At 37.2% G+C, this 22,896-nt stretch overlaps 1 long non-coding RNA gene across 1 annotated transcript; it reads left to right on the top strand.

The window, feature by feature from the left end:
- The first annotated feature begins 15,357 nt into the window (after nt 1–15,357).
- LOC112540504 (uncharacterized) lies at nt 15,358–20,209 on the top strand. Its single transcript, XR_003084584.2, has 3 exons — nt 15,358–15,463; nt 17,512–17,589; nt 19,414–20,209. It is a non-coding gene; the product is annotated as an uncharacterized LOC112540504 (long non-coding RNA).
- Nucleotides 20,210–22,896: the final 2,687 nt, after the last annotated feature.

Consider the following 22,896-nt stretch of genomic DNA (forward strand, 5'->3'; position numbering starts at 1 on the left):
ACATGTAGTGAATTTTTGTACTACATGTTCTAACCATATAGTTGTATATTGATATGGCGGGGGAGGTGGGGTGATATGTTAAATGCCTTGGCCTTTCACTATGGCTTGTTTGCTGAAATCTTGTAGCTGAACTGTATCTGGAGCAGTTCTTAATGTGCCAATGCTTTTCATATATAGCTGTAGTATGTTAATATCTTGGGCCCATTCATGATGCCAGGGTAATGTCAGAATGAATTATATAATAATATTACATTTCAAGTATTAGGCTAATGTCACATTATTTCATGATAATCTGTCTGTGTATATCAGAATCAGTTTCTAATGCATGTGCAACCCTTCTTGTATAGTCATATATAACAATAGGAGCCACTTTTTATATTTATGCGATCCATTTTTCACTGTTATTTCAATGTTCCTCTCATCTGATTTTGAGGGCAACCCTGTAAGGCAAACTAAGCTGTGAAAGAATGAACTGCTGAAAGGCACCCAGGCAGCTTCTTGGCCGAGAGACCTCTGAACCTTCCAGACTTAGTATCCTATTTTGGTTATTTCTTCTACCCTACAGAGCAGTCTGGGCAGCATATCACCTTCCAGTTAGGGTTCAATTTCCTTTGGACTAGCCAGCATGGCCAGTGAGGAGGGATGATGGGAGTTCCAGTCCAACAACATCTGGAGGGCCACATATTGCCCACCCCTGCTGTCGCCTATTCTTCCAGGCTGCAGTCCAACTAGAACAGCTTGCACTGAGATAGCCCCTTGGGAAAGTTATAATTTTCAAAACTGTTTAGAAAAATCAGATATATTTAAAGGCATTACGGTATAAACATAAACTCCCTAATGAGCTGTAGTAAAATGGCTCAGGGCTATAACTTGTGAAGTTCAAATGATTTACCCTTTTTTTTTTTTTTTTGGCCATGTATTATTTTCATTTAATCTGCATCACAAGGACTGTAAAGAGACCAGCTGTTCACAGTGAGTCTTAACAATCCCAGCCAAGGGCTGAGGCCTCTCCCATGGTTCCTACTTAATGTGTTCGGCTGAAGACATATTAATTGATGGATCAAATGGAGACTTTCTCTGCCTAGCACTAATTTTATCACCTCACTCTGAATACTACTTCAGTGGTTTGATCAATCTGAATTGAATTTCCTGATAAGACATGATACATTTCTGTAAGTCCATTTCATCAGACACCCAGTTCTGTTATACTCTTCAACACTTTCACAATAATATAGTAGACTGTGTTTGAAGCAGTGACCTGTGTATACAGTATTTGCTTGAACTTCAACAACTCCTCTTGTTACCTATTGTGGCAAAGTCTAGAATTTAAGGTCCACATGAAAAACAAAACCCACTTGTTTTTTTTACAATGATCAAAAGGTACATACAAATATCTGCATGGTGGGAGAAAGTTACAACATGTAACATATATTACAGAAAATAGCATATTAGAATGTTTTCTATTAGGGAAAATTTATCATTAAAATTTGTATATCAGGCAAATACAAATAATACATACTGAAAAGTGCATTAAAAACACACCTCAGACTAACAAAGAAGCATAACAGACTGAATATAAGCCATGTTTGTTTCATCTTTCTTTCTTTCTTTCTTTCTTTCTTTCTTTCTTTCTTTCTTTCTTTCTTTCTTTCTTTCTTTCTTTCTTTGTTTAACATGTTTAGCTTAGCATGTTACATGAATCCAGACCTTAGGACTATAAACCATGGTTTATGGCTTAGTACCATTGGTGATTAATATAATAAACAATGATTAACTAGACCACAGTTTAGGACCCCATATAAACAGAGAAATAACAAGAGAAGTCAAAAGCAACAGATTCCGTCATTCCATATTTAAATCAAATTAACGGCTAAACTTTTGTAAACTCTTACAAAAGTGGCTTTTTTAGGCAATCATTTGTGTGAAAATTAGTAAGAGAATGGACCAGGGTAATGCCTGCTGGGTATCTCAATGCAACCAACAGACAAGTTTTACTTTTCCATGGAAGTGATTATGCATACAAGATCCTGTTCCAGATGAATCTGCCTGGCCACTGAGTACAAACCTGCTGAATATTCCATCCCATTGACCGGAAAGGGCATGGAAGCAGCCACTCCTTTGGAAGAGGCAATTTTCTAGAAGATCATTCAGACCTAGATGTTCCAGAAGGCCTTTGGGGAACAGAGTTATAGTATGTTGTCCAAGTCAACAATACAGTATATTACTGTATTCTATTTTACACTAACATTGTATTACTATTACAGTAGTATTGTATTTTAATGCACTGTATTTTGTTACTGAGAGTGTGAGAACCAATTTGGTGTAGTAGTTAAGGCATCAGACTAGAAAGCAGGAGAGTGTGAGTTCTAGTCCCACATTAGGCACAAAGCCAGCTGTGACCTTGGGCCAGTCACTCCCTCTCAGCCCTAGGGAGCAGGCAACAGCAAACCACTTCTGAAAAACCTTGCCAAGAAAACTGCAGGGACTTGTCCAGGCAGTCACCAGGAGTCAACATTGACTCAAAGGCACAAAAGAAAAAAAAGAAAAAACCAAACCAAACCAAACCAAAAAAAAAAAAAAACCCTCTGGTTGAAGTGTATTATGACTGAAGCAGTGTATACATTCTATAAATAAATCCTATATGCGTTCAAGAGCATGTATTCAAGTGTATAACTTTTGGATACATGAGAGACCAGGAATGGGAATAGCTCATCCTCCATACATTTCTACCTATACAATAACACAGAGAGAGCTAGGAATTTTCCATTTAAAAACTAATATAAAGGTATCTTCAGCAAAAATGAGCAATGAAGCATTAGCCAAAATTACTGCTAACCACAATCATAAGCCTAATCAAGAGAACATGGGTTAAAGATAAATAATAAAGTTTGCAAGATTGGATAGATCCAGGAAATGAGATCCAAACTTTGATATCAGTGCAAATGTTAATTGCCTATTGATTTCAATAAATCTATTCTAAGCATAAATACCTGTACTGTTATTTACCTATTCAATGAAATATGTATGTTTTTATTGTTACATTTAATTATCCAAGTTCTCAAAAGTGTATTTTATAAAGGGCCAGTAAGAAAAAGAAGTCCAAAAGGGGGAAGGGAAACAGTATATGAAGTGGTAGATTGTGAAGCCGCAAAAAAAGGGAAGCAAAAACAATGTGATTTTTGAAAGATAAATTGGCAAAATATAGGAAATGTACAACATACACAGGAAATCTACATCTACTCAGAGTTATACTGTACAAATTTAATGTTAAAAGTTCAGACAATCCTTTGTGTATGTTTGTTTTTAACTTAAACAACAACAGTAAGGAACCATAATAGTAATGCTCTCAAATAGCAGTAATTGTTGTGGGCAGTGCAGAGAGAAATAAAGCTAAATAGGGGTGAGTACTGAAATACTGACAGCTGAAATATCCCAGGAGTATCAGCTATCCACAGAACTAGAGAATAGGGAACAAACATCTCCTTCCTTTATAATGAACTCTTTTGACATGATGCGCCAGGAAATGCTAAACTCCATTTAAGTAAATGGGAGCTGCATAAAATTGTTGTGTAGCTCTCTTTCAGGGGACGTGGTGGCGCAGTGGCTTAATGACGCTGAAAGTTGCTGGCCAGAAATGGTCGACGCTTCAGCGGTTTGAGTCCAGCCTTCGCGTTAACAGGGTGAGCTCCTGTTTCCTCCCCAGTTCCTGTCAACCCAACAGTTCAAAAACTCATGTGAGTAGATAAATGGGGACTCTCACTCTGGTGGGAGGAAAAATGCTGGCGGCGCCTTGCAAAAAGGAGTCGGGAGCAGTTGCCGGTAAGCGCGAAAAACCGCACGTGCCCAAAAAGGGTGTGAAGCAACGGAAACCCCGCCTCCTGCGCTCGCCAGCTGGGTTCTGCTCTAGGAAGGAGGCTCTGGCAAACCACTTCCGAAACACCTTGCCTTGAAAACTGCAAAGGACTCGTCCAAGCAGTCACTGCAGAGTCGGTAACGACTGAGCGCAGATTAAAAAAAAAAGAAGCTCTCTTTCAATTTAATGAGGCATGTATAAAAAACTTCCTGATTCTCACATGATTAAATGCTCTTCTGATAATGCTAGCAGGTCACTTTAGACTGAACAATCTGATGCCATTTACCATTAAATGGCTAGTGTGGGTATGGTTCAAGGTGCTAGACAGGGATGAGAAAAATCAGGTTCAACTTCATCCTTTGCCATGTAAATTCACTGGATGATTTTGGGCCAGTCATAATCTTTCATAGAGTTTCATAGGCACTGTTATAATAACTACCTAGAGTTCCTGGGAAAAAACTAAGATACAAATCTAAGAAAAAATAAAAGAAATAAATGTATTTATAAATTTACATTTACTTCAAAATGTGGTAAGGCATTATGTACTGCCTTGGTGGTGGGTGGTCCTGTTCATTCTGCTGAATCAAACTTTCAGAATATGTATTAAAAGTCCAACCCTTCAAAGTGTAACTGAGCTCCTCCATACAAAAGTGTGTCAGGGAAAGGACCAAGCTAGGATCCTACTTCCCAATACTTAATTGTTGCTGTTACCACATCCCAGGTTCTACATAAAATAGAGCAACACTAGAACTTGTTGTTCTATTTTATGTAGAACCTGGGATGGGGTAACCTCTAGTCCTCCAGAAATTGCTGTATTACAACTTTTAACAACTCCAGCCTGAATTGCTAATGGCAAGGAATGCTGGGATTTGTAGTTTAGCAACATCTGATTTTGCTACCTGTGGCATAAAAAGTGGTTGTTTTTTTTCCAGATGAACTTCCTCATCTGAAGTCTGAAATGGTATAACTCAGATTCAGGTTTACCACTTCAGTGAGAACTTGACTTCAGATTACCCTGCATCCTATGTTTTAATGTTAATGTTCCATTAACTTTGCTGCTTTCAGCAGAGAAAAGATTATCCCACTGTATGCTTCATTCTTTAATCTATTTTTTCCACCCTAATGACTTAACTCAATTGAAAGATGTATGAGGTAAATGAAGATTATGGTTAACCAATGCAGTATTCATTACAGTACTACTGTATAAATTAGCAATGGTAGAATCAGACAAGGGTTCTGGTCTTGATTAAGTTTTGGTCTTGGCCAAAAGCTTTCAGTGTATATTTCTATTTGAATCCAAGCCAGCACCTGTTAGAAGATAATAGAGCAGAGTAAAACCACATTTTAAAACTCTTTAATCAGAGAAGAAGAAGAAGAAGAAGAAGAAGAAGAAGAAGAAGAAGAAGAAGAAGAAGAAGAAGAAGAAGAAGAAGAAGAAGAGGAGGAGGAGGAGGAGGAGGAGGAGGAGGAGGAGGAGGAGGAGGAGGAGGAGGAGCTTCCTACATATAGAGTATTGTTACATTAGTGTATATAGACTTCCCTTATTCAGTGCTTTTCAGATATTGTCAGTGTGTATGGCTCTAATGTAAGTTACAGGCCAACACATTTGGAGGGAAAGCTGGACTGATGCACAAGAGATTTTTATGGTACATTTCCTGAGGTAGTGGTTTTTCAGTTCTACATGAGGAAATTAAATCTCATCTTAATCAAAAGTAAATAAATGATTTTCCTCTCTCATTGATGAAGTAATAGGTGGCCAACAACTCCAGGCAGGAAATTGAACAGAAGTGGTATTCCCTTTGATTTAGATTTAGAAAAACTTGTTTGGTCACATTTAGCTTTAGTTCAAGGCACCACAAGAAAAAGCAAAACATCAGAAGGAGTCTGGTAGCACCTTTTCCAACTCATCAATTTTACTGAAAGGCATCAGTTTTTCTGAGCTGCAGCTCCCTTCGTCAGATGCTGATGATTGGATTGTTACTTTTTATTTACATAAATGAAGCACTTTTTTGTAAGTTGCAAGTGGTAGAATGTGAATTTCTAAACTATCTGCTAACATGACAGAATTATATTAGGATTCATCTCAACCACAATAGACAGATAGGCAGATGGGCAGATAGATAGATCCTCATGGAATATGCAAGTTAGAATTATAATTTAAGGAACCAGTGCAAACCCAATGCAAAATTTCAATAAGTAAGAGCTTGCCTATTGAAGCAGTGAATGAACAATGTGGCTATCAATTTACCTAACACTGAACTGTATTCAGTGTTAAGTAAATGTAATTCACTAAACATAACAGTGTCTGTGTGTGTGTGTGTGTGTGTGTGTGTGTGTATTAGACTGAGAAGGAGAGATCTCAGCCGAGCTTCTGCTTGCTTCCATCAGAACCATTGCCTAGAATGTAGTCCAGTGTCCTCAGAACAAGGATTTGGAGTGGGCACAAGGTTCTTTGGATTAGGTGTTACTTCTAACTTCCTTGCTCTGTAAGTTGTCTGGGTGATATGTTGATGCTTTAGCTCCCTTATCATTTTGGTTGCCCTGAGTGGAGTTGCACTATCCCATTTGGGACTGGTGCACAATCTGGGGGTCTTTCTGGACTCTCAGCTCTTTCTTGAGGAGTTTGTGACCAGTTGCACCTGTACCTGGAGCAGGAGGCCCTCCTCACATTCACTCATGCCTTGGTTACTACATGGTTGGACTATTGCAATATGCTGTACCTGGGGCTACCCTTGAAGTCGACTTTGAAGCTACAGTTGGCCCAGAATACAGCAACATAAGCAGTGTTAGGCAAATCTTGCTATTCCCATGTAATATGCCTATTCCATGATCTACACTGTTTGCCACTTGGCTTTCCAGTGTAATTCAAAGTGCTAGTTTTTAATCTATAAAGGCCTAGACACATAGCATCCAGCTGTCTGAAGGACCACCTCTTGTTGGCTTGCTTTGGATCCCCTTAATCGAGCAATGACATCTAATGGGATCCAGTAAGTAGGCCTTCTTCTACCCTTGAAGATCCACAAGGTTCCCATCTTACCCATTTTTAAGTGCTCTTAAATAGCCTCGATTTTCCCACAAGCCTTGATTTAGCTAGATGGATAGGATCAAGGAGTTGTGAGGAAATTGGACAGAGGGATTTTGCTCCCTTAATGGATGCTGTTTTTATTACTGGAGTAATTTTGTATTTATTGATGTAAAGCTGCCCAGAATCATCTTGAGTTGGATCATCATCATCATCATCGCATAAATGCACTAAAAATCTCTACAAACAGCTTGATAAGATATAAGATTTCCTTCAATCAGCATAGGATTGAGATCCAGGGTGACTGCAGAGAGGAGGTCAAAAAGTCAAGATGGTGTACCCAACCATGTGATTGAAATCCTGTCCTTTTTTACTTGTGTTGTAATCCACATTGAAAAGGGACAGAAGTTTGATTGCATGGATTTGGCCACCATCTTGATTTTTTAAAATTCCCCCTTCTCCTGTGTCTGCACCCCTGACTGAGAGCTAAATATGAAGGGCAGTAGCAAGACTGGCCTAGTTCAGGGACAGCACAGATGAAATACATTTTTAAGTCATGAGAAAACAGCAATTTAAATAAAAGTAGAAAACTTTAGCTTAAAGATGTAAATAAACTCCCAAAATCATATTCACAGAGAACTTATTCATGACCACAAAATACTGCCATTTCCACTCCAAGGCTTTCTACATTTGCTTTGCATGCTCTCTCTTTCTTGCTGTCATTCTCTCACACATGCCCTCATTCTCATGGTGGGAAGCAGAGGTTGGTCCAAGAGCTGGGTTGTCCCTGGTCCTCTACTCTCAGTAAGTGGAATGATACCAAGGAGTGAGATTTCCAGAAGAACCTAAAGTTCCCTCTTATTCTCTTCTTCTGGAGTCCTTTCTTGTCTCAAACATAAGCTGCAGGTTGGCTGAAGATTTTAAGCAAGTAGATGGTTATGAGACTACAAGTAGTGGCCAAAAATATCATGACTTTGGCCTTACCTTACTGAATGAATATATTTCAAACCTATACCTTTTTTATGTATGTATGTATGTATGTATGTATGTATGTATGTATGTTTACATTTATATGCTGCCCATTTTCCCCAGATATCTATATCTATAATCTCCACATAAAATATTTCAAGAAAACAAAGACTGCATATAAATTTCTTGTAGACAAGAAAAATATATTTCAAGTCAGAGACATCAGAGGCCTTCAGAAGCCATATGTTCAGTATATATTATTCTATAGAATTGCTACAGCCACCTCAAAATTATATATGAAATGAATAATTCCTGCCTAGAGAATACAGGTGGTATATCTATGGATAATGGGAATTGTAGTTTAGTGCAATTGGAAGACACAAGTTTCAAGAACACTGTGGTACCCTGACGGTTGGAGTTCTCTTTAAAGCAAAACATAATGGCTTCCTTTACCATTCTTTCACCTAATTTCTCTTGTAACTTGTTCCAGTGCAATGGCAAATTTGGGACTGTGTTGATAGCTCAGAGGTTTCCAGGGATTGCTGAATGAGTTCTTAAAATAACACTATGACAGAATAATAATTGTGAGCCACTTCTACGTTCCAAGAAAAGTATTTTATGAAGATATGGAAAAATCCCATAAGGATTTTTCTTTAATGTTCCATTGCAAATTAATATTTAAAAGATTTTACAAGCCATTGATAATGTTCCCAAGTTCCACACTAGTGGGTCTTTGGATCTCAATGTATACATGTAATATGTACAGATGCCAATCTAATGAATTTCATTCCCTGCTTATGGAAAATACTGACTGCAGTTCCATACATGCTAAAGGGCTGGCTACTACTGTCTGAGTACAGGACAATCTTATAAATATCCTATGAAAGAATGAAAAGTGGTAACAGCACAGTGAAATCAGCTGACATAAGTAATCAAACAATCCCAGTACCAATAGGTCTGTTTGAAATTTCACATAGGTATGAGCAAAACCAGGAATTATTCTGATTTTTCAATCAGAAACATAATTATGTTTGGTCCTACATGAGTCTCGTGTTTTTAGATGATGAAAATCAAGCCAAAGTGAAAACTGAGGCTTAGAAAAGGCATACGTCCCACTGATGTTCGTTGTTTATTTATCTATTTATTTTATATTCTACCTTTCTGTTTCTGTAACACTCAAGGTGGCTTACAGCGACTAAAAATATAAATGAAAACACATTAGTAAAAATATTGCAATAAAAGCAATATTAAAATCAACATCAAATTAAATGAACAACCAAAGCTTGGTGAAAGACTTTGGTTTTCACCATTTTCCAAAATACTGGGAGAATGTAAGCTAAACATACCTCCATGGGGAATGCATTCTGTAACCTGTGATCCAAACAGGAGGAGACCCTCATCTGCATACTAGGTAAGTAAGTTTCTACCAGTGGGCAGATCTTTCAAAGGACCACTTCTGTGATCTAAGTAACTGTGCAGATTTATAGTGGTAGTCCCTCAGTTAGACTCATAGAAAGCAAGTGTTGAAAGGGATTTTGGAGATTGTCAATGCCAATTCCTTGGCCAATACAGGAATCTACAACTACAAAATCCCCAAGAGTTGGCCATCCATCCTCTGTCAAAACACCTCTAACAAAGAACAGTCCACTGCCACCCAAGGAGTCTGTTCCATTGTTGAACAGCTCTTACTATAGGAATGTTTTCCTGATGTTCAACCAAAATCCACTTCCTTGTATTTTAAATCCATTGATTCTTGTCTTCTGGAACTGCTCTGAACAATTCTACTCTATCTTCTACATGACAGCTCTTCTGATCCTTGAAGGTAGGTAACATGTCTTCCAGCAGTCTTTTCTCCAGACTAACCATATACAGTGCCTTCAACCATTCCTCATAATTTTTTCCTACCAGGCCCTTATCATTTTGGTTGCTCTCCTCTGGACACAGTTTGCCAATATATTTCCTAAAATGCAGTGTCCAGAACTGGTCACAATATTCTAGAAATGATATGAGCATCATAGAAAAGAGAATAATGCTGACTTCTCTTGATCTTTACATTGTCCTTCTACTGATGCAGCTTTTGATTGTATTTACTTTATTTGCAGCCATATCACACTGTTGATTCATGATCAGCTTCTAGACACCCAGATCCATTTTCCACATATAGCTTCTCAGTATGGCCCCTTTGATTTTTACTACCTAAAAGTAGGACATTGCATCTGGCTGTGTTGACATTCAGCTACCTGTTGTTCTAGCTTGTCTGGGTCCTCCTGAATCTTGATACTGCCTTCTATGGTTCTTGCTTTCCCTATATCATGCATATTTTCTAATCTCTCCTCCAGATGTTTTATAAATAAACAGCATAACACCTAGAAAGTAGCCCTGAGACATAGCACTTATCACTTCCTTCCAGCTTGACATGGAGCCATTGATATACTTTTGCTGGGTATAATTGTTTACTTGCACTCTATATTTCTAATGGCAGCACAGTTCAATTCATATTTTGCCATCTACTAGGATCTCTTAGGAGATATTGTTGAATTCTTTGCTGAAATCTAGGTACATTTTATCCACTGTGTTCCCAAGGTCAGCTAAGGAGATCAGACTGGTTTAATATGACTTTTTTGTGATAAGCCCATGCTGGGTCCTGCTGACCAATGCATTTTTTCTAAATGGTCACAAATCAATTCCTCAAGAGCATTTTTGCCTGGTATCAACATCAAACTGACTGGTCTGTAGTTGCCTGGGTTTTCTTTTTCTCTCCTGTTTTGAAGATAGGAACAATATTGCCTTTCACCAGTTCTGGCACCACACTAATCTTCCAAGATTTCTCAAAGATCACATAATGGCTCTGAGATGACATTCCACAAGCTCCTTCAGTTATAATTGATCTAGTTCTGGAGACTTCAACTTATTATAGGAGACAGATGGTCCCTATTCATTTCTTTACTTTCCTTGAGTTCTCAGTCCCTCCTTGTGTCAGCTGTTCTGCTTAGATCAGAGGTGTCTGCAGGGGGATAACAAAATCAAGATCATGACACACATAAAAAAGAGGTGGGGTTTTGATTGCATAGTTATGGCTGCCATTTTAACTTTATTGACCCTCTTCCCATGGACCCCCTGGCTTAGATCAGTTTTGAACACAGTTCCCCTTTGAGGCAAAGGTCAAAGGAGGAATACAGGAGCTCTGCCCTCCCGCCATCATTTTTTTTTTTTTACTGTCCTACCATCTTCTCTGAGCAACTGATATTGTCTTATTTTTAAGACATTCCCAACCATTCTGCTCTCCCTTGGTATCCTGTCTAATAATTCACTATGTTTGTTGAAATTTGTCTCCTGAAATATATTGTGAAAGTACAACTATACTCCATTTTATCTTTCTATAGTATCTTGAACCCTATAACCCTGCACAGTTTGCTTTGGTGAAAGCACTTAAACAGTTCATAGTTAAGGCAGATTTTTAAGGTAATATGGTAGGTAGTTCCACAGGACCAGGCTTTAAAGTTAAACAAATGAAATATGAATGGGATTAAGATGTTGCTTCCCCACATATTTACTAAAATATGTTTTTATGAATGTTCATACAGTAGACATGACAACTGCTCTATAAATACAGTGGTATCTTGGGTCATGAACACTTCTGTTCATGACCAATTTGGGTCACGAACAGCACTGTTTGCAAAATTTTGCTTCCGTTCGCGAACGCCAGATCAGGTGATGAACAGGATCCGCAGCCATTCTCCCTCCCATGACACATGGTCATGGCTTCCTGTAGGGAGGGGGACTCTCCCTCCAAGCAATAACTGCCTCCCCACCCACCTTCCTGTCCTCCATGCCAGAAGTCGCCTCGAGCAAGGTTAGCGTTCTCTCTCTTCATACTGCACTGTACTGTATTTTGTTTCATATTTTTGTGGTTTTTTTAAAAAAATACATATGGTTCAGAACGGATTAACCGTAATTACATTGAACCTTATGGGAAAATTTGATTCTGGACGCAACCAAAATCGGTTGGTGACCAAATTCGGAGGGGTCAGAATGGATTAACCGTATTTACATTGAACCTTATGGGAAAATTTGATTCGGGTTGCGACCAATTCGGGTCGCGACCAGAGTCGCGGAACGAATTAAGTTCGTGACCCAAGGTACCACTGTATCACCTACAATGGATGATTGTAAGTGTCCTGTAAATACGACAGAGCTATTGAGGGGGAGAAAGAGGAAAAGATCACTTGGAATCATCAAATTCACCTGAGTGGACATTTGAACATTTATCACTAAACATTTGGGACACCTGCTGTATGAAATATCGTAAAACTATCTGTCTATTTATTGGAAATGTACAGTGCAATTCTTTGGGGGAGAAACTATATCTTGATGTAATAGAGATAATCAGAAAATGGTGGCCGTCCCTTTCATTAATGTTATTGTGTTGATGGTGTCAAATGACATAGTATTTTGTCTGGACCAGTATTTTACTAACATTCTAATGGAACTAATTACAAGACTCAACCACAGTACATGCAGATTGCATTCCAATATACAAAGGAACATTTCTTCCCAAGGGTGTCTGCCAGGAACGGGGATTTCTTCCCATACCATCTGCCCATCTCTTCAGATCTTCTGATGATCTTAAAAACTCCAGAACTGCCTTCCTTGTCAGAAGCATATGATGTAGCTACAAAAGAGGCCACCTCAGCTTTGACCTGTGTTCTCTAAAGCATTATCCCTCAGACTTAATTTACAGTCCTTTTAGCACGTTGAGTCATTTTTAATTAAACCAGCATTTTAAATTCTACAGTCTCTCCACCTGCTTCAAAAAGTGCCTTTTATAACACCTGTTGTTTTTGTTTTCTAAGGAATGAAATCATCTTCTGATTTGCGTTGTTGTACACTACTCCACAGTTGATAGACATATTTAAATAAATAAATAAATTATTCCATTTTTTTCCTGTTGTAAAAACAAGAAAGAAAAGTAAGTATATTAAACCTCAGGTAGCTTTACCATACCCATTTTCCTTCCTTTAAAAGAGAGAATCATCATCATCATCTAAAAAGCTGAGTACTGTCTTCTCTGCTCATGTAATTGCACTAATATAGACCATGTCTCTTAAGCTCTCAGAGATAAATTTAAAAGAAAAAAGTCCTTCCCCCCAGCTGTAAAAAAGCTTTTCTACCTCTCATCCATGGTAAGGAAGAAGTTAGAAAAAACATTGGGTAAACAAGGGGGGATCTGCAACTCTATGAGCAATATTATGAGAACAACCCTTCGTTCTCCTCTCCCAACATAAATTATGGTGACCAGGGCTGGTTGATTCCATGCTAATACCTAGTTTTACAGTACCTTTGCTTCAGCAGCCAACTGCTAGAAAGCCTGTATTTGAATTTTTCCCTTGCAAATTGTTTCTGACAAATTCAATTAAACATGTACATATACTGTTTCCCTATGCAATGGTACAGATCTATAATTTTTAACAACTGGAAGAAGAATGTTGAACTACATAGACCTTTGATCTGACCCAATATGGTTCTTTTTCTATTCTTGTATTCTTAAAAATGTAAACAGCTTCTTAATATGCATGATTTTTTTCAGGGGGTTTTGTCTGCTATCACCATAACATTACACTGAATACTGAAGTTGATGAATTGTATTCTAAACATGACAGAACCAGCATTTGCCAGTTCTGCCATGGCACAAAAATATACATCTGAAGCTTGAATATTTATAAATTCTTATGATTTTTATAAAGTATCCTTCCATAACTATAATCAAATGATAGGTCATTCTCTGTCCTTAGAAGTATCCTATAATTTGACCCAGAGTTGTTGGCATCCCATGTAACAATCATGACGCTCCATGTGCCTTGGATCCACATCTATTGTCCTTCTCTGACAATGGCAAATTCTGGATCTATGACTTTTAATGTATAGTTGATAGACATAAACTTTAATTTGATGGTGGTTTGTGGCAGATCCCACATAAAAATCATGAAGACTTATTTTGTATTTACTATATGCAATTATGTTCTTGCCCATTTCTGGTTAGCCATGTCCCCACAGCACCCATTTCATGGTTGGCCACGTCCCTATGGCAAACCAGCTTCAGAAAGGCTTCATTTGCATAATAGGATGGAATGTTGGGGGGGGGGAAATCCCAAGCCCATGTTACTTGGGTTATGAAGTAGCCTTTTTAACGTGTTAAATGTAGTCTTTGTTTTAGAAAACTGTGTTTGGGAAGTATGGAATGCGGCTTGGCTCTCTAGAGAGAGATCTGTCTTAAAAAGACTGAAACTACCTCATCATAATTACTAATTCAATCCTGAAGGCTAAAAAGGATTATTTTTATGGTGACTGAGTGGTTTTCCCCAATTGTTGGTTGAAATTACTGGTTACTGAAAGAAAGTACTAGGTCAGCCAGTGAAAGCAAGCACTGATGACGTAGGCTACAATCCTCTACGTGCAGTTACCAGGGAGTAAGCCAACTGTGTGAAATGGACTTTCAAAGAAGGCACATGTGTGCTGAATTCTGCAGTTAAGATATTTTCGTAACTTTCCTATCCTGTACATATATACAATGGAAGTGATGATGTGGACATTCTGAAAAAGCAGGTAAGACCCCAGAAAGGAAACTATCCAGCTCTTCTTCAACAAAGGCTGTCCCTGTCTACTACACCAATATCCTGCTTAGAACCTGTCAACCTTCTTTCTCTCAGCCACCAAAAACCTGACAAACAAGTATATATCTTTCCATCCACAGTTGATAATAAGTTGAAAGGATAGCACTAGCTGGACACCATCAAGTCCAGCAGTTATGGTTGACAACCTTGTTGCCTTGAAGACAAGTTTGTATAAAAGGAAATGAAATAAATACCATGATGAATGTAAAACTGTGCCAAGACTTAAGAGACTTTTCACCACCTTTCTGTCAGGACACACTTACAAGACTGGGGAAAGCCAATTACATCAAGGCCACATGTTTTTCTCATAATTGAAACCTAATTTCTGATGGCCCTAGGGAATCTATTCATCTTTAATTGTAACATGAAGCTTGTATTCAGGAATAAAATAAACTCAATTGTTGGAAGATGGGGGGAAATTGAGCTTTTACTAAAAAAAACAAGGAAAAGGGAGAAAAGGGGATGGAGAAAAGAGAACTTGGCATATTGATTATCTGTTCTTTCAGAAAGATATTAATATGGAAAACTTTTCTCTAAAGTTTAAGGGACTACATGATGAGTCTTCTATGAAAACTATTTCTTGAGTGGATATCTAAATAGAATAGTGGATTGTAACTATTTTAAGTAAGTGAACAGTGTTTTGTTGGTATTCCTTTTCAGCATGGTGTGCATTAAACAAACCCATCTCTCAAGCAAAATGACTAAATAGTAGGAGCACTCAGCGCATCCCATAAAACAGCTGAAACAACATCTAGAAACCAATATGTAATTCAAAAGCTAGGCTAATTACTGATGGTTCTTGTAAAACAGCTTCTTGTTTTACTTTGCTTTAGAATGAACACGTTACCGAATGAAAATTCCATATTTTGATTTCAGTTGAATTATCTTTATGAAGATGTGTTGAAGGCCTGGTGAGAATAGAGGAGTCAGAGAACTGGATTCTGGAAGGTAGATTGTATAAATCCTGACAAAAATAAGCAAAAATAATGAAATCCATTGCCATATATTTATAATTCATGTGTCTGGTTGGAAATTTCTTTGCATTCAGTTTGGCACTGAAATAGTGAATGGAGATCCAAGGAAATGATCCCAAATAAATTGCCATATGTGTTATATGTGAATAGCAAGGACTGGGGACACCCAGTAGTCATTGTGCTTCAAGAAGATGGAAAAAGAACACTATTTCAAAATGGAAAACAATTGTTCCAAATAAATACCAGGAGGTTTAATGATGCCTCCTTACGCCAGTAGCCTGATACAAATTGGAACATCCAATTTATATGCTTTTACTTTACTCTGACCATTAAACACAACCATGCAACTACCACATTAAGTTCATTCTACATTCCAAATAATAAATTTCACTGAATGCAACATTTTGGAGAATAAATCCCATTTAATAAAATGTGTCTTGGTTCTGATAAAAAACTAGTAAAATGGCATTGTTCTATATTAATATTTAATCAGAATATACCTTCAAATGTAACAAGCTAATAGATGGAAACAATGGGCAATGGATGCCAAATGACCATTAAATAGTAAATTGGATTTTTCTCATGTGTAAAATGACCTTACTTGTGTGTAAAATGTTGAATGAATTTTGTCCATTGCATCCAAATTCTGCTAGATTGAGGTCTGGTAAATTGAAGGTTTAATAAATTTTCAAAGTACATATTCATTTATCATGCAGATTTCTTTTTTTAAAAAAATGCTGATTAATATGGAAACAAGGCACAACAGGTTTATGAATGAATACTTGCAAACTCAGCATAAATTTGGAACAGACTTGCTTATTCCAACATGTGAATCATGCAACCATCCTGTGCACACATAGATACTTTCCAACTTACTGCTTCTTCTCAATTATTTGTATTGATGATCCTTATAATTATTATCAATAATAATTATTGATTAGCAAAAGCAATCTTTTTCCTCATAATGTATTGACTTCTTCTACGTAAGCCTTTTTTCAGAGTATTTTATATATAATCCTAAATTTATTTATTAAGAAGTAAATCCCACAGAATTCAGTGCAATTTCAGTATCACCATGCTTAGGATAGAGTTGTTAATATTATTTTTTAAAGCTCCTGAAGATTCAGTAGCATATTTTCTCAATAGTTAGATACGAGTAAAAAAAAATGGTCAACACCTCCAAGAATGGAATAAATTTCATAGCATCCATATATGGATAAGCAAAGAGAACTCTGGTAGTAGGAACACATAAAGAAGAGAGGAGTATGACCAGAGAAGGTGGTTCTTTTGGTAAATTCTGTGGTTGGGTTTTTGTTTTTGTTTTTGTTTTTGTTTAAGAAATGAAAAGCTCATCTTCTGAATAGCTACTCATTATAAGGTATGGGAACTGAGAGCTGATGATTGTGGGTGATGGAGCAATTGCTTCTTGCTGAGTAAGCAGAGACTCTAAGAGGAATATAAGGCACTCAGATTCCCAGCAACAACCTCACCAAACCATCAGGGATTGCTAACAGGAATTTGCCTGCAGATTCCTTAGAGAAATTTAACGGGGAGTCCCTAACAAATTTGTTACCTGGCTAACCAGAAGAAATAAAAGCCTTCTACTGAAACAGTGTGAAAATAAATAGAGATGAATTTGCAGTTATAACCTATTTTGCTCTTGGTAGTGTTTATATTCCTGTCCAAAACAATATAGCATATACAGTATTTGCAGCATGTTTAAGCTTGGAGTGATGCTAAGAAAAATTGGAGCAGCACTTAGATCTGGATGTGTTCAAATAAACGCTACATAGTTGTTTGTCAGGGATATTTTAATTTGGGTTTCTACACTGATCAGAAGGTTAGACTTGATACCCTTAATCTTGCCTTCTAACTCTATATTTCTATGATTTTTAACATGGTAAAACAAAGAACTTAGCAATTAAACAAAATATAGCATGGACATTACTTATCATTTAAAATGAGATATCCCAGTTTTTTCTTCATATTTTCTAATTATTATTTTTCTTGCTTCCCTTGCAGCTGTGCTTGCTATCATCCTTAGTCATACCATCCATCATCCAGCTACTGAAGCCAACTCCCTGCAACAAAGAGACACTTGTAAGTTTATATTGCTGCAATAAATTTTTGGACAATGAAAGTTCTTTGGGAAAAAAAAAAAGAACTCAGTAACTCCTGGATATACTGCACAATCCAGATCATCAAATAACCTCCATGCTGGGATTTGTGGAATGTTCCATCTTTAGTCAAAGCTGGAGACCTAATAAATTAATAATCCTATAGTGTATACTGTAAACATGAAAATCACTGGGTCAACAGAAGAACTCCACCTATTTTTCCCCTTCAGAATCTTACAGGTAAAGTTTTCCAAGTTTATACAGGTAAAATAAAATATTAATTGGAGGCATTGTATAAAATATATTATTTTTCAAATGGCCCTTGGGGCTTACAATGAAATGAAAACTTTGATGAAAACAAGTTTTGAAAAAATAGTTTGTATATTCAGGCATCTCAAACAGCATCTACTTTTACATCTCAGTTCTTGTATTCCTTCAGTTTGGTTCTTTTGTATTCTTAGTTTGAATAGGACCATCTGAGAATTCATTGCTTTTGAGTTGTCCAAGAGCACTAATGGCAGGAAGATGTTTATGTTAAAGGAGAAAGTTAAAGGATTGAAAATCTCTCTATCAGCACTATGAGCACTGTAAGCCAGTGAAACATCTCAGGCATCAGATATCAACACTTCTACTTTTCTTAGTTTGACTGATACATAAACCAGGATTCATAGATTCAAACATCATTACTTACAATCCAGTTGGTTGTTGTACAGTCTCTTAGTTTAATTGACCTTAGTTTAGCAGACTCTGGATATGTCAGTTAAATTAACATTTTTGTCCATTAAATCAAGGGTTTGGCAATTAATTTGAGAATTTACAGCAATTATGTCAAATACACAATCATGCAGATTTATGATTTCTTATTTAACAAGCACCCCCTTCCTCAAATGGTCTTTTAAATCAACACTTTATTGTGTGTGTTTTATGCAAAGCTGGGTACAAAACTAACACCTAAATCATAGACAAAGCTTCTTGTTGCTCAGTAATTCTTTTATTCAGTGAAGAACCTGTGAACTTTTATGTATAAGGTTTATTTGATAAAATTAAGCAACAGAAGAATATAGAAAACTTGAAATTAACTGTCTTGTCTAAACAGCAATAGAACAGCAGGCCAATGATAGCCTCAACAAAAGTTGTATTTCTGGCAGAGAGAAAGAAGAGAATGTTGTCTAGCTATCAAGTAAACATTTCAACTCTGTTCTGCTTCCAATCTTTGCACATGAGAACTCCACCCGTATCTTATCTACTTTCTATATTTGCACTGTATTATTCTTAATAATATCATCATCATAATTGTATTGTATTAACTTCTTGTAATTCTAATTACATTTAAATTTAATGTCTTTATTCTGGCTCCATCTACTTTAAACATGAAGTCTCAGCTTGCCACTCAAAGGATTAGTATGCTGCTCAGCCAACAAAGAAGTGCTTCTCAGACATCTGTTGGTCTAGGCCAAGGTGACCTGTTTCCTTTCCAGATTTGCTGGACTACAATTCCCAGCAAAGTTCACCAATGGCCATATTCTACGGGAATATTAGGAGTTGCTGAACATCTGCCTACTCCTGTCCTAAATATTCACCGCATAATGATGGTGACTATATGGAGACAAAATGTGGATCTTAACCCATATTTCAATTTATGGGGAGCCCCATGAAGAGTAATGCTTGTAAGTATAAATCCAAGTGAAGGTAATCACTTTAGTTGATTATGCGTCATCAAGTCAGTGTTGATTCTTAGCAATTATACGGATGAAGTGAAGATCATAAACATGGGTAGTATTAACCCATGTTTATTTTGGTCTTCCAGGTCACAGATGACTTCTACTCTATTGCTTCAGGAGTTCTTCATGTGAGCTCAGAAGTACATCCCACTGAATTCAGTGTGAATTTCTCTACATGGGCTTAGGATGGCAGCTCTAAGGTTCTTTGAGTGCCATGATACAATCTATGGAAAATAACAACCCAAGGAAAATAACAACACTGTATTTTTGCAATTATAAGCATTTCTGCAATTCTAATCTTCAAGTTTTCTGTTTTGATAATAGCCACTTTGTAAAGTTTAATTATGAGGTGCAACTTTTTAGGCTGCCAAAGCAATAGACAATGTCCCTATATATTTTAGCAGATGTGATTTCATCAGATGCTGCAATTACTGATTTACAGTCAGTAGTTAAAAATGTTATTGATATATGTATTACTCAGATATTCTACTGGGAGAGAACAAAGTCCACAACCAATTTTCTAGGCCAAGACCTATACCTGCCCTAGAGTACAAACTCTGGAAAGCTTCACAAAACATAGTAATAAGCCAAGAATTCAAGAGAATACTAACTCCATGGCTATAACAGAAGTTGGAAGAATAATCTTTTCTTCCATATATGTATACAAAAGAACAAAGAAGGTGTTAAACTAGTGAACTTTGTTTCTTGACATGCTGTCTTTAGGAGACATAAATCATAGTCTGCAGTCTCCTAATAATGGTAAATAAGATCCTTACAGCATTATAGGGATCCTTATAGCATTATAGGGATATTTATTGTCCATAATGTCTTCAATTTTGTTTTCAGTTTATAAGTTCCCTCTACAGTAATTAGCTTGAGAGACAGTGGCCAAACCAAGAACAGTCTTACTTATATATATATATATATTTTTATTTATATATATATATATATATACACACCCTGCATGGGATGTACCATCGACAGATAGCTAAGGTGGCTGACATTGGGAAATCCTACCAGTGGCTGGAAAGGGATGAGACACTGATAATAGCAGCACAAGAACAGGCACTATGCACCAGATCCATAGAAGCAGGGGTTTACCACACTAGACAGGACCCAAGGCGGAGACTGTACAGAGAAGCCTCAGAGACAGTCCAACATATAGTGGCAGGGTATAAGATGCAGGCAGGAACAGCATACACTGAATGGCACAGCCAAGTGGCTGGCATTGTGAACAGGAACATCTGCACAGGGAATGGGCTAGACCCTCCCAAGTCCAGATGGGAGACTCCACAGAAGGTCGTGAAGAATAACAGGGCTAAGATCCTGTGGGACTTCCAGATCCAGATGGACAGGCAGGTACTGACCAATCAATCAGATATCATGGTAGTAGACAAGGACCAGAAGAGAGTGGTGGTGATAGATGTAGCAGTGCCAAGTGATAGCAACTTCAGGAAGAAGGAGTATGAGAAGCTGGAGTAGTCCCTACTCCAGGTGGTAGGAGTACTCAGGGCTATGATTCCTAAGCTGGGAGAGTGGCTCCAACAGATCCCAGGAACAACATCAGAGCTCTCTGTCCAGAAGAGTGCAGTGCTAGGAACAGCTAAGATACTGCACAGAACCCTCAAACTTCCAGGCCTCTGGTAGAGGACTCGAGATTGAGGAAGACACATACCACCCATAGGTGTGAGAGGGGATATATGTATGTATGTATGTATGTATGTATGTATGTATGTATGTATGTATGTATGTATATCCATCCATCCATCCATCCCAGCTGACATCACTCTTCCTAGTCAATTAGCTCGCCTTTGCCTGAGAGTGGAACACAACTTTGAATGACTTGCTCAGTCATGTGGCAACCATTTTTCTAGTTCTCCACATTGTTCAGGAGGACTGAGAAGTTGATATTAACTTTCCGGTTTCTACTCTTTTGGCCCCCGTAGCACAATAGGGCACAGAGATTCAATGAGCAAGTTTTGAAAGGTCACCTTCACATCATGTGCAGCTAGGAAAGCTGGGGAGCCAAAACTGAGATGACTACTGGCATGAAGTGACTAGAGAAGTCCCATTTTTGTGAAATCTGTTTAAGGACATTGTCTCAGTTATGGATGTTAAATGGAGGAGTTAACTCTCCAGTGAGTATTTTACATAACATAAAGTTACCATTAAACAAGAGCCTCTTTGATTCTCTTTGTAGCTAAATCTAAACTGTTCTGGGTTAATTGGCTATGTCAATTAACACAGCTTTGGACCTCACATATCTTTTTCTCTCATGAGCCAGTGAAGCATGTCACGTGGACAGGATGAGTGAATGTCATGGGTTACTTATAATTTGAACCCTTGTCTTTCCAGGCATTGTACAACTGCCATTACTCTAACACTATCTCAGGAGGGCTGCAATATCTATGCTAAAGCAGATAGTTGAGGTGGGCATTGATCTAGAAATCAAAATATTAATTTGGAGTCAAATGTAGGTTTGAAAATAAAATAAAAATTGACAGCCTAATCTTTGAATCTTGGCAGAGAAATTTTACTTAGAAATATTGTATTTCAAAAAACCAGCCCTTAAATTATTTACAGCCAACTTGCTGCTCAACAGTCCAAAATAAATTTACAAAAGCATGAGAAAAAGGTGTGGCTGTTGGGCTGTACTGATGTGATCAAAGTAGGTCAGGCAATAGGAGGAAGATCGAGAGATGATTGAAGGCCTCTGCGAAAGAGAAGGAGGAATAGAGGGGGTTATAATTTGGTTTATGAATTGCATTGAGTTGAAAAAGGAAAAAGAAAAATTATGCTGTAAAAATATCATTTTTCGAAAGAGAGCATTTCAAAGGGAAATGTCTTTTAGTTTTAGGAAATTGTATTTTGGTAGTCGCATCACCCAAAGAATGTTACAATGAAGCTTCTTGGGTAGTTGTAAAAACAGACTTTATGTTATCAGTTGTAGTTTAATTCAGTTTAAATTGGTTATATTTTCAGTAGAATGAGTAAAACCCTAAGGTTTTACTATTAAAAGATATATTTATAATAATAACTTGCTCCCCAAGTTTATTAACACCTAATTAACATCAGTCTGCTGGAAGTATTATATAGGGATCTTGTTGTAGTAGTGTATATTAACTAATTAATATTTATTTTATTTTAATTAATATTTTACTGTAAATTGCCCAGAGTCACTCTGTAGTGAGATGGGTGGTGACAAATCTGAAATATAAATAAACAAACAAACAAACAAGAATTATGCACAGCAGAGAATCCTAGGAGCAAATAGTTTCATCCTTGTTCTTAAATGCAAGGATGCATATTTCAAAGCAAAAAGAAAGAAAATGTTCTTTAAAAATATTTTATGAGGCAAGGATTAAACTAATCAGTGCTGAGGGTAGCTCACAGAACTCAGGAAAGAGGGCTAAATTCACTGACAAAGGCTGTTCTCATTTCCACAAGTCAAATATATATTTTTTCATTGACCTCATTAACAGTTAGATTGTGCCTTAAAGGGTCAATGGATGTCTTAGTGACTGCAGCTAGCAAAAAGGCTGCATAAGAGAAAAAAATATTGGGAGCAT

Source organism: Python bivittatus, unplaced genomic scaffold (genome assembly GCF_059951505.1).
Source record: "Python bivittatus isolate LINGU-HERP-01145 unplaced genomic scaffold, Pbiv_v1 ctg000610_np1212, whole genome shotgun sequence".
In the NCBI taxonomy this organism is placed as follows: Eukaryota; Metazoa; Chordata; class Lepidosauria; order Squamata; family Pythonidae; genus Python; species Python bivittatus.